The sequence below is a fragment of the Diorhabda sublineata genome, chromosome 1, assembly GCF_026230105.1.
Source record: "Diorhabda sublineata isolate icDioSubl1.1 chromosome 1, icDioSubl1.1, whole genome shotgun sequence".
NCBI lineage: Eukaryota > Metazoa > Arthropoda > Insecta > Coleoptera > Chrysomelidae > Diorhabda > Diorhabda sublineata.
In genome coordinates, this window is record NC_079474.1 from 30,375,394 (window position 1) to 30,389,548 (window position 14,155).

The following is a 14,155-nucleotide window of genomic DNA, read 5'->3' on the forward strand; positions in this document are numbered from 1 at the left end:
TCAACGTCATTCATAATCTAACCAATTAAAAATTAATGAAAACGTGGCAACGAAACACCAAAGTGGACTAACTTTAATATATTTTTTCGCGCATTCGAATACTTATGTATTCATCGTCTGGAAAATAATTAATTAAGATTTTCGGTGGTTTTGGACAGTATAAATAGGATTAAAAATTCAATATTCAAATTGATGTTGATAGAAATATTGATTGATTGAAATATTGATTCAAAAGTTTCTTAACACCCCCTCCCGCCCCTACTCGCAACTCCCTTCTGAATTTTTTGCATTGGAAAATAAAATAAAGACATTGACTTAATTTTAAGGTAAATATATTCATTTATTCCTTTAAAAAATTAAATAGAAATCTAACCTAACTAGTCAAATAATCCTTTTCCCCCCGTCCCTACTCACAACTTCTTTTTGCATTAGACATTCATAAAGTATAAGTAACACGCTACTAAAATTTTATATTTTTCAACCTAAAAATACTGATGTTTCTGCGCCCAACATACACACACACACACACGCGCGCGCGCGCTTGTAAAATTAATTTTTATATTTGAGCCTCTTTTTGACATCAATTTTTCAAATAATCTGGACTAACGTTCTTATAATTTTCTATTAAAATGACCCACCTTGGCAAGTCTTGTTGAATGCAGGGTTATATTCTCGATTTGTACATAACCATCGTAGTTATACAAAAGAAGTCAGTCAAGAAAGCAGTATCTTCCCCACCTCGCCAAGCTAATTCTACCGCGGCTGTGTGATTGAATTCCCATTGCAGCCCTTAGGGATGTTTTCATTTCATAACTTTAACGTTTTCGTTCTTTCTACAGAACTTAAGGATGTCGAACTTTGTTTCCTTTTACATTTGATTGCAGTTTTCGTCGTACAGATTGACGGAGAGATCGCGCTTTTTGAAATACAATACTTTTGAATGGATTAATAATAACTTTTATTTCTTTATAATATTATCCTTGTAAAAGTTTACTTGATAGATTCCACATAGTTTTGACCGTAGTTTCTTTAAACTCTGCACCATCTTTTATTCTCCTGCTCACAGCCCAATCCTTTAAAATCAATGCCAATTCTTCCGCCGTTAGACAACTCTAAAGAACTTACAAGAATACTGAGGCCTCATATTGAGTATAGAAGCCGAAAATAATGGTAGAGAAAAAAGATGTTGATAGAGGTAATCAATTGTTATCAAAACTTTGAGTAAAAATTTATATATATTTATGTTTGGAGTAATAATCGTTACAGCAAAATATATTTCATACATTAATTATCCATTTACTCTATATAAAATGCCACAAGTATTCTCATTGGATTTGAATTGCTACGTGTCAGCTATTATCACCTAGGATCAATTGTGAAAACAGCTTGAAAAACTTGAAATCTTCCATAACATTTAAATTAGAATATTTTTTGTCGAGCTTCAAATTAATTGCTGTAGACATCGTTAAATGATTTCAATACAGACGAAGAGTTTCAAATTCTCTTTCGATTACATTGCGGAAGTCTAGAAGGGTGTGCGGTCTTTTTGAAGGCCCTACAGGAAGATGAAATCACAGGTTATCAGATCACATGAGCGTGCTGGCCACTCAAGGAATCCTCATCTACCTATTCATTGTCCAAAATAAACATTGAATTACACATAACTCGCAATGCACGATGCTCCATCCTGCATGAAATGACGGATGTTCGCCAATGTTGGATCAATGTTCATTTGTTCAAATTTACAAGCATTTCTGAATCATTTTTGTCCATGATGTGACCCTCAAAGAAGTATGGACCCACAAAACCTTCCGCAAGTATACTTGCCCGATTTTTCGAGAGCATTGCTTTGCTGTATATTGCTTTTATTAGGAAAATTTCAAATCTCAAATCTCCTTTCCTAATTCTTGGAGTTTTAGTAAGTTTATGGAATGTTATTTACTGTTTATTCGGTCATTACTAAAATTTCCACAAGTGAATTTCTGTTTCTACCACATTTATATTTATTGTTACAAATTTAGACAAAGTCCGCTAATCCGATTTATCCCGACGCTTCCATTTACAGAGACTTGATTTTTTTATTTTTCTTTTCCAATAACTTGGTTGTATTCGAAATGAATGTTTTCTTATATTCCCTAGTTAAACGTTGGCAAGAATTCGTTAAATTGATCACTATAATTGAATTAACAGGAATGTTTGTGAACATGTTATTGATTTTTGCAGTTCTTCATAAATGTCAGTCTATAGAACAAAGAAATAAGACCACAATTTACTAAAATAAGATAAGAAATTTATGTGACTAATCCGTAGATTTGCTGCAAAATGAGTCACTTAATGCTTAATAAATATACTGTTTTTTTCCAATCTATACAAATTTTCAAAATAGAAAATGTTTCAGTAAAACAATTAGTTAATTGATAAGTTGACTTTATAAATGTCGATATTTCACTTGTACTTAGTTACCGAATATACTGCTTACTACAACTACACCAACACACAATTATACGATGAAACTGCTTACCTTTGTCTTTTAAAGCAGGGTCTACACCATGCTGGGGTAGGCCGGGAGGGCTGACCCGGGCGGCCTAAGCCGTGTCGATCCCAACCCGCATAAAGTAGGTACAGATCAAAGGAAGCCGAGCCGAAATCCAAAATCTTCTTTGACGTCTTTTTGGGGGCTGATTTAAAGCGAGTATCACCACAGCCATCGCTGATATAGCGACGTCATATTCGGTAATCATTTTGAAAACACTAACACTTTAAGGACACTCTAAAAAAACTTCTAAAAACTACTCTTCAACGAAATCACCAGTCTTGGTGTTGAAACTATAATGTAGGTAGAAATAACCCGATCGGTTTCGTTTTCGGTGGGGACGTCGTGCCGGCCCAAGCGTACCCACCCGGCTTAGCCCACCCGGGTCAACCCGCCCGGCCTACCGCGGCATAGTGTGGACCCTGCTTAACAGATTACATCAAGGAAGTGGACAGCGTAAGGCTTATTACTACCCAACATTCCAAGTACATTTTTCTGTCGATATGTCATAATATATGTAGACCATTATATCCCAGAAACAAAAATACAGTCAACACAATGGATTTTCTCATACTCACAAGCAAACAAAAATCGGATCTTTAGCAAATAAGATCTTATACAAAATGCTTTAATTGCGTTTTAATGTTCCATTAGTAATTGTTGCAGAACTAAGTAACAATATAGAGAGAATTGCTTTTTTGTCAAAAAATTGTTACAATTTTTAGACAAAAGCTTGTAAAAACAAACATAAAAAAAATAATTAAAAATAAAATAGATGAAATAAAATTTCAATATACAGTATAAAAATAATTAGTAAACAAATCCATTAGAATAGAAGTCGTTTACAGAGTAGAAGGCACTTTCCAGTCAATATGCCCTCAGATTATTGCGGAATTCTGGATAAGATGATATCGATTTAATTTCAATTGGCAAGTGATTGTGCATTTTTTTTGTATTGTAATATATTGAGCCCTTAACTAATTCTGAACGTGGAGTAGGTAGGTAGAGGTCGTGCTCCACGTTACTAAGCGAATAGCCGTGCAACGACTTTTCTGAAATTGGAGAAGCGTGCTTACGAATTAGGAAAAGGAATTCAAAGATGAAAAGGAAGGAAGAGTCAGAATTTCTAATCTTTTAAAGAAGTCCCTACAGTGAGTCCTGATGTTGAGTCCGAGTAAATAAAACTTTGGTTTTAGAAACATTGAGACAGAGGTTAGAATTGCACCAGGATTTAAGGGTGATTAGGTCACTAGATTTAGTCCTATGAAGTGCCGTGAGATCAGGGCTGCTCCAAGAGAAGCTAGTGTCATCTGCCACTGATGACTAGATAGACGATGTCGTTTATAAATAGAAGAAACAAAATAGAGCCTAGTACTAAGCCTTGGGGCACTCCACATTCTATTGGTTTGCAAGATAACATCGTTGTGTCAACCCTTACAAGCTGACTTCTGTTGGTAAGGTATGACTTAAACCATGCGAGAGGTGTTTCCCTGAAATCGTAGTACTAGTATTTATTAGTTAAAATTTTAAAATTTAAACAGTCGAAGAAAAATCACAGAAAGTTATTGCAGTGGAGTGATGGCTGTTTAGGCTAGAGTAAACATTATTAAGAATTTTTTTAACCAATCTTTCTATGTTCTTAGATAACGTGGGAAACAGTGCAATTGGGCGATAATTAAAGGCTTGTTTTTTATCTCCTCCTTTGTGCAGAGTTATAATTATAGCCCGTCTTAAGGCAATTGGGAAAGTGCTATTTTCAAATGAAACGTTAATTAAAGTGCCAAGGAAATTTATTGTGGACTCGAAAACTTTTTTAATGTAAGTCCATCATTTCCAGAGGACTATTAATTTTTGATGTCATTAATTGTACTGCGAACCTCTGTTGAAACTACGGGCCTAAAGAAGAAACTGTAAGCTAGCATTAGCATCAGGTAGATATGAAAGCGGATCATGAGAAGGAGTTATAGAATTTGATAATTGCCTCAGCCACTATATTCACCAGATCCTGCTTCTTCAGATTGATATTTATTTCCAAGCTTAAAAAAATGGCTTACCAGGAAAACGATGCCAGACAAATGAGGAGATGGCAGGGACAAACCCGTATTTTCGCGAATCACTCAAAGATTATGGTTCAGAAAATTGGTTGCTGGTTTAATGCGTTGAATGGAGATTATATCAAGTAACTTTTTTACTTAAAGTGGCTATTTCACTAAAACTTTCACGAATAAACTGAACGTTATTTCGTCAAATCTTTAACGACTAGATTAAAATATTTAAATACCAATAAGGACTAAATCTACAGGTTTTCACTTTGTTTTATGTTCGCCCTATTAATCTTACTGTTAATGATATTTCTAGAAATAGTAGAAGTACTGTCACTAACGCTGCCAATAACAAATTAAACGGATTGATAAATGAGTGAAAAATATTATTATTTACTGATGTTTGAATGAGAATATATTTGTACAATAATTTTAAGAAATTTTAAAGTCTAGAAAACGATACGCAGAAATTAACAATCAAGTATTTATCAATTTAAAAACACATGGAATCTGCGCCACGTGATTTGCGATTTCGTTATATTCTTTAAACTCTAATATTCCTCAAAATTTATTTATAGAGCTATATTTAAATATACTGTATCAAAAATGTGCATAACGGACACTGGATTGATGAGGTGATGAAAAATTCTATTATAGTTGTCAGCTAAATTGGAATAACAAGAAAAATACCAATTTATTCTGTTAAACTCAGTTACTTTATCTTTATAACTTTCTACCCTTCGTGTGTAAAACATGTAGGCTGGGCTTCTTTTTTCTTTATGTCTTTTTTCAATAATTATCTCAATTTCTTTCGATTCTTCGTTTGTGATAACATTTTATTTAGAATATTCTCTCCATTCTCACTTGATTTTGTCTATACGGGTCTTCCTTGGCCTTTATCTAGTTCGCTTCTTATTGTTTTGGCTTCGAATATTTTTTCTATCACTCTTTCCTCTTAAAAATTCCGAAAGATCTTAGTAGGTTTCATTTTTAATATTTGTCCATTTATTTCTTTCTTCATATGGTAAAATTGGATCTCCTCCTCAATTTTATGGAGGAATTCCATTGCTGTATCTTTTTTCTTATGTTTTTCGCTGGTCCATCACGTAGAAATGGGTGTAATTTCCCTTTATATTTTTAGGTATTTCATTTTCACCTATTAATGATGTTTCGATCGAATTAAATAATTTTCCTGCGCTTGTTGTCCTTTCTGTGATTTCTTTGTCTAATTTTCAATATCCCACTATCTTTTAACCTAGATTGTCAAAGTTTTAGTTTTCTTTTTCCTATTTTGATATAATGCATTTTTGCTTCCGCGCTTCTGATAGTTGCCTTGGTTTTATTGATAAATATGTTCATACTTTATTTTAGACGTTTGGTTGTACAATTTGAGATTGAGATTTGAGATTCCTATAACTTTTTTTATTGCTTTATCTTCTATATGCCTTAACTGCTTCATGTGGTTTTGTCTTACACCATACATATTCTTGATGTTTCATGTTTACATTATGATTTTTGATGTTGAACAAAATTGTAATGATTTCGTTAGATTTTGATCAATTCCTCTCTGTTCTAATATCATTCATAGATCTCCTCTATTTATTGTATCAGAGGCTTTTGTAGATCAATGAAATTTTTTTTCTTGTTGTTTATCCGATGTTTGTCTCATTATTAATATTACCTCTATTGGGTAGAAATCTGATTGTCTTCTAGAGTACCATTTAATTTCTCCTTTAATCTTTTTTTGTGATACTCAAAAATGGCTTTGTGACTCCTTTTCAGTATAGTGATTAAAAGATTCCTGTTTGAAAACTTTAGGGAACTGTCGTAATTTTCATTATATTATTCATTAGATGTTGTGAGTACTTTAAAGTATAGTATTTTTATCATTTCCTCTTTTAGGTATTGTTCTATTTTCTGTTTTTCTTTACTTTCGTCTTCTCTATTAAAAAGATTTTTGAAGTATTCTCGCCACATTTTCATAAATTAGCCTTTCTTTTTCTTTTGCTCTTTTCACTTTGTATTTTCCATATTTTTCTTGTCTTTTTAATTTAAAAATCTTTTCTGATCTATATTTTGGTTTCCAGCTGCCGTCTTTCAACTTTTGTTGTTTCACAGTATGCTGAACTCACTAGTGCAAGTATATTGCACTGGATAATTAAAATAATTATTCTATATTAGATAAGAGAATCGTTTTCTAAAATCTTCTGTCGAGCACACCAATAATTTTCTTTTATTACTAAATTTTAAATAGCTCGTGTTCGGTTCATCAGACATAGTTGCAAAAATACAAGATACAGTAATTTGTTCTTCAAGTTGCATGCCTGAAGTGCGCATGAAGTGAAACAGATACCCGAGACGCTCATTTAAACGAACAAATTCAGCGTCGCAGTGTTCCCAAACCAACGCAACAGTTGCTGTTGAATTCGCGAATCTCTTCCTTCTAACGCGGAACGAAAAATTTTGAATATTTAAAAGTTCTTAAGACAATCATTTTGTTGGATAGAGAATTGTTTTTTTGGGATATTTTACTATATTTTTATGTAAGTTCATGCATGAACTGTTATTTATGTAATTATACCATGTTATAAATATAGGAAATCGGGTATTTAATAAAAAATATTTTTTTATGCCGCAAATAAAAAGCATGCAAAAAATTCAACGTCACATTAAATAGATAAAATTGAGGTTACGGCAAATGGCAAACTTTCTATATTTTATGGATTTAAATCGTTTTTAATAGGTATGATGCTATAAAAATTGGATTCCACTTAAACTCCAATTATATTCGACACAAAATCCACAATGGCTCTACAAATGAATTCAGAACGATGTTTGTCGTATTACACTGACTAAATTTGTGTGTTGTGTTGCTCCAGCAATATTAATTCAATAAAGCGATTATAAAATCATAACTATTGAAACGGAAATGATTTTGTTCTTTATTACGTATGTGGTGCAAAATAAACTTTCATTATCAAATTCACTATTAAAATATTTGATTTGATTATTTCGAGAATTAGTACCTATTAGACCTGTAATTGAGATTATAAATATCCAATCCACCTGTTGTTATCACCTCAGTTGTACAAATTCAATGGCTGTAATAATGTTTGTCCTCCTTATTTTTGTCATTATCTTGTATCGTTAGTTTCCCAATTTTATTACTATTAGTATAATGAGAGAGAAGAAATGATTATTCTTCACTCAAATATATACTTTTAAGTCTTATACATTCATATATATATATATATATATATATATATATATATATATATATATATATATATATATATGTTGAAGTTTAATTCACTAAATCACTAAAACTTTCCGGGATCATTATTATTAAAGACGAATTCTGTTTATAGTGAATAACATTCACTGCATGCATATTCAATGTGCACCATAGGAAGAACTCATAAATGATGGACTTTCTCTAGATACTTTAACAGGCGTTAATAACTAAACAGACTGATATTTATATAGAATGTGCAATAAAGCTCTTTAAGCTTCTGGTGAAACCTATGGGTACAAGGCTCCGTCTAAATGCTGGTTGTTTTAGGAATTCAATACCATCAAAGTCTGCGATCTTATTCACACTATGTGGTTTAACGTTTCTTGTTGTAAGAGAACCAGCTTTAGGTTAACTAAATCAGGATATTTCTCCAAAATAACCTCATACATTGACATCAGCTGTCCTCAATATACCTCAGATAGCTTGATGATTAGAAATAATCTCGAAGTACATTAAACCTTAATAATTCCACCAGATACAACACAACATTTTCCTTTCGAATAGACCTCTCTTTGCGACCGGTTTTGGTAATTGTATGTAGTACGAATACTTATTTATTGATTCATCAGTTCTCCAAGAAATGTTTGATTCTGTTTTCATACCTCCTTTAAGTATTTTCAATAAATAATTACAATTCATGATAATTTTCTTCAGAATGTCTGTTTATGGTGAATGACATGTACAACGATCTAAAAACTTACAAATCTCTTATACTATAAATTTTATCCAATTAAGCAAATAGTTTCTGTTGAAAAATCGATTGAAAAATTCATGTTTGCTACCTATAGATTGTAAAGATTGTCCCTGTAAATGTTATGTATTGTTACCCATTAACTAGTGACTCCCGGAATATCCTGTTTATTCTGTTGAAATACTTTGATAATTTTTATTTTATAGTTTTCAATTGAGAATTTCTCGTATTGTGAATGATCAAAATCCTTTTGTCTCCGATCGTTATAAAGAAAATAATCGAAAAGTATACATTACAAATAGCAACCATCTATACGTATGCTATAAATATTGTTATTTTTGTCTTATTATCGTTGTTTCAAACTCTATTTGCTGAACCAACAACAGAGCGAAAATGTTATTTGATCTTCATCCAACGTACTCCCATTTTGGCGTTTATATAATAAAAATGATTTCATGCGAATTAATTCAGCTGTAGCTGAATTATTTACTAAATTTGCATACTAGATGGCAAACTGAATTAGAGCCATTTTTCTAGACAACTGTTCCATTTCCAGATTCTCTTTTTTTTGGAAAATATTCAAGCCGAACATATGCATGAAGTTGAAATCATGAGTTTTTCCGGAAAATAAAAATGTAGATATTGTTATTTTAGACCGTGAAAACTCACCAGAACTTTTGTTGTTTCAACCATCACCGTCACGTTCTAAATGTTAGTATAGTTTCAGATTATGACAGAATCAACAATGTTTCAAGTTTATTTAGATCATTATTACAGATACTTTACTTTTTTTGATCTCTATTTCAATGCGACATTTATAGATATGTAAGAATACTTTCAATTCAATTATATTTCTCCCATACTTGGAATGCCATCTACGCGTAATACCTATGTTTTAAGACATTCATTCGAGGTTTCTATAGTTTTAACATAATTCGGTATCTTTCCAACTTCATGCTAATATTATTATACGATTCTTGGTGATTCTTATAATTTATTTGTGTCAACTTATATATTTTCGTAGTATAAACAACAAGATATACGACCAGAGAAAAGTACCAGAGGAATGGAAAGTAAGCATAACGATCCCCGTCTTTAAAAAAGGGGAAAAGAAAGACCCAAATAATTATAGAGGGATCAGACTCCTAAGCACGACTTCAAAATTACTAACAAAAATTATTGCAGAAGAAATCTCAAGTAGCGGCATGAGCGAAGAACAACAGGGATTTAGAAAAAATAGATCAACCATAGACGCTATATTCATCTTAAGACAGATTGCCGAAAAGGCCATAGAGTACAATAAAACCGCGTTTATGTGCTTCATAGACTTAACAAAAGCATTTGACAGAGTGAGATTACATGACGTCATTGAGCTACTAAAAAAACGAGGCGTAAACCAAAGGACAATAGACATCATTAGGGACAAGAACAACGGAAATAGCACATATGTAAGAGTAAACAACGAACTCTCCAGTAAAATGCCAGTATCAACAGGGATCAGACAAGGAGATAGTCTCAGCCCAATACTCTTCAACATTATAATGGACGAAATCATAAAAGAAGTCAAAACGGCAGGCAGAGGATACAGAATGGGAAAACATTAGTTTAAGATAGTTTGCTACGCTGATGACGCGGTTGTGATATCTGAAGATGAGGATAATCTGCAAAAACTGCTACACAGATTTGAAACAGTTGCAGGAGAATTCAATATGATCATATCGAAACAAAAGACACAATCCTTGACAATAGCGAGAGAATCAAGAAGATGCAAACTAGCAATTTATAATAAAAGTGTAGAACAGGTTATGTCTTTTAAATATTTAGGGGTTAACATCACGAGCAATAGGAACTTGAAACAAGAAGTCAAAACGCAAACAACAGCAGCATCTAGGATATCAGGATTCCTTCGAACCGTGATATGGAGGAATAAATTTTTAAGTATCGAAAGCAAAACACGGATATATAAAACTTGTGTCAGACCAGTAATGACATACGCCATAGAAATGAGGGCGGAGACTGCAACTACTAAACGGATTCTTAGAACAACCGAGATGAAGACATTACGCTCAATCACAGGGAAAACACTAAGAGACAGAATAAGGAGCAATGAAATCAGAAGAATATGTGACGTTCCGGATATAGTGAGATGGGCCAGAACTAGAAGAAGAGCATGGAGAGATCATGTCAATAGAATGAACAACGATCGACTGGCGAAAATCGCAAAGGAAGAGAGACCCAATACAAGTAGACCGCCTGGAAGACCACCAAAGCGCTGGTATGAGAGCTGGTCCTCGCAGTCACAACTTAGGCTGCCTCTTTGAAAACACAGTCTTAAAATAAGAAGAAGAAGAAGAAGAAGAAGAAGAAAAGAAGAAGAAGTAGTATAAATGTGGCCAAAATAAACAACAAAAAGTACTAACTCTAATATATCCCAAGCTTTCGTATACTTATGTATTCATCGTCTGGGAATCAATTAGTATAAAATTACAGTGTGATAAAATTTGTAATATCTTTCAAAAAACATTCGTTCATCTTTTCGTCATTCATTGTATTCTGTATTAGCTGTAGTATATTGTATTTTCTTAACTTTCTAATCTCCTTGTCGTGGATGATATTCTGTTATATCTAGCTGACAAAAAATTGTTTTTTAAATAATTTTTGATTCTCTTGTCCGTTGCTCTTGAAAATAAATTTTCCATAGTTCAGGTGATTTATGGAATATTTTTTCAATGGATTCTAAAATTTGTGTTCAAAGCAAGCATTAACTTTTTTCCTTCGATTACCTTAACTTAACTAACAAACAGTTCTGCTTTTGAATTCCGAAATCTCGATGTAAACATTGTTTTTGGAAGAAAAACAAATAAGAAAGAGCTTGAATGAACAATAATTTAAGTATAACAAAAAGTGGATAGTGTGAAAAAGTCAGTTGTGTGCATATGGGTTTGTTTAAGGAAGAAACAGAAATATGTGGCTGCTAAGTGATGAAATATCAACGGTAAAATAATAAACTAACAAAATAAATTTAATTTACAATACTACAATATTCCGTCGATGGGTTTCCAAACGATGAATTACTGAATTCGTGGGTAGGCTGACACTCATACATTCCTTCTCATCCGGTTAACTTCTCACAGGAGATCCTCTTAAGTGCGTACTACCAAATCCTATTTTATAGACTTTTCCTATAAAAAGTTAGAGCATTGGATGGATCTGCCAGTATAAGAGAATTTGACACAAAACTGTATTGGTATACATTGTACAGTTTCTCTTGATTGATTAATATCGTTGTGTTGTGCTCATGTTTTTCTATCTTTTTGATTATATATAGTCTTAGTTGTTGTTAATTTTCCAAACTGACTTTCAATATATGTTGTGTATAACATTATGAATCTATTAATGTAATGTAATTGTTTTCAAAATCTCATAAAGACTTGAAGCGTTTCATAAGGTGGTTGCTAGCTACAAACAATACTAAATTTATTGCAAGGGATTTATTATGCAGTTGAAATGATCAAATCAACAAAAATTATATATTAGAATATATTTGAAAATATATATTTACATCAAGCTTTAAACTCTACTTGCTTACATTTTAAGAGAATAAGGAAATATGTGCTTTCACAATAACTTGAATACTTTTATCCTGATAACCATATAATTCATAAATTTCCAAATTTTTTCATCACTGTTCTGATTTTATTAACTACTTCCAAATGATTCAAATGACGTGCAATTGATACCATTCATATTGGCCAGTATTTTATGGAGGATGTCATATTAGTAGTTCAGGTCCAGAGAAGTCGACTTAAATTTGTTAAAAAAAATAACATTTTCGCGAACCAACAACTCTTTCACTAAGAATAGAATGGTCTACCTAATCAAATCTTCTGACGTACACAAATTACTCGAAATTGCTTCACTTTGGAGTAAAATATGAGCAACGTGATAATAAATAATCTTTCATATAAACTTCATCTTATAAGATGAAAAAAATGTGAGTAGTTTCTCAAGTTTGGAAATAATTATAAGAACAACGGATCGAAAAAATTAATGTGTCAAGAATATAAAAAATTTCATAGGATGACTACAGTCTACAGCTATAATTCGTGATGTCACAAAATTGGATTGTGTGGGTTGATGAAAGTAAACCATCGAATTATTTGTGTCCTTTATCTTGCCTTGCCTCGCTCGGCTTCTGATCATTATCGGTTATTCGTCGAAGTCAAAAAATGATATATGAACACAATGCTCTCCTCGGAAGATAGCACTAGTATTAGGATATAAACTTTGAACTTCAGTTAACTTCGTCGAAGCATCGTTACTATGTAGATTTTTCATTTCAGCCCTCAAAGTACACACTTTTTTTAGACTCAACCTTAAAACTCTTTTGCTAATATACTATATATTGTATTTTTGATTGTTCTTATAAGCTTGCTTGTTTGAAATCACATTCTAAAGTGAAGTGTGACTAGGAAATATGGTTGTTTCATAGATAAAAATTAGTTGAATGAGTGCTTGATTATCCCCATCCTTTTCACTTGTTTGTATGGAAGAAAAACTAAAATATAAATCTTCTGCACCTCAACACCCAACAAACGAATTGACGGCTATGGGGATATTTTATAGTTAGATAGGAACAAATCCTGAGCAGCTGTGCATTAATCAGATTACTTCTACCCCATTCCAGAATGTATTCAAGTCGTTATTGATGGTGATGATCTGGAATTTCTGGAACCGTTGGCGATATTCATACTGAAAATACTGTTCACACCACCACTACACTAACACTAACAATTATACCGTATCAACTCTGAAGATGATAACTTGGTTGTCGAAACGCGCGTCAGACAGTATAATTCGTATTATATATATAATACAAATCGTACCATTTTAATTTATTTAGAAATTGGTTATGCCAAACCCTGTCAAAAGCCTTCGATATGTGCAGAGCGATTTCTCTTGATTCCCCATATTTCTCTATAGCTTCAGTCTATACGTTGGTGGCATAGACTAGGAAGTCCCCGGTTGATCTATGCTTACGGAAGCCGTACTGATGGTCGCTGATGATGTTAGCAGACTCAAGATATCTCATAACTCACACTTCTATCCCTACCAATAGTACACTCCTACTACTTGTTAAAGAAAACCTACCAATATCATCGATTCTGTTCCAAAATATGCGCCATCATCAAGAGTTTGTACAGCTGGAAACTATATTTTAGATGGTCCATCTTTGGCACTCTATAAACTCAATGTTTTTGTTCTTACATTCCGAATTGTTCATATTTCTATTCAGGTAAGATGATATAAAACAATTAGTATAAAATGCATAAAATATTTGAAAGGTTATCAGCTGGAAATTTATAAATTCATAATGGTTTTTGAGGAAAAATTATTATTCATATGTTGTGTAATAATGTTACTTGTAGTTTGAATGTTATTCATGAGTGTATTTATGCAGTCAAGGAGTCAAAGGAATATTGATTAAAACATTATATGCGGCAAGGTGAAATAATATACAGAAGTTAATTATTTTGCAGAATACTAATTTAATATGCTGCAGCTCTGCTGTAACTATATGTGTTGAATAGAAT

At 32.4% G+C, this 14,155-nt stretch overlaps 1 protein-coding gene across 1 annotated transcript in view; it reads left to right on the forward strand.

The window, feature by feature from the left end:
* Positions 1–6,940: 6,940 nt before the first annotated feature.
* LOC130442977 (diuretic hormone receptor-like) overlaps positions 6,941–14,155 on the forward strand; it is a 216,880-nt gene continuing 209,665 nt past the window's right edge. The window contains exon 1 of the mRNA XM_056777419.1: positions 6,941–7,118. The gene's annotated coding sequence lies outside the window, so the exon portion shown is untranslated. The remainder of the gene's footprint in view (positions 7,119–14,155) is intronic.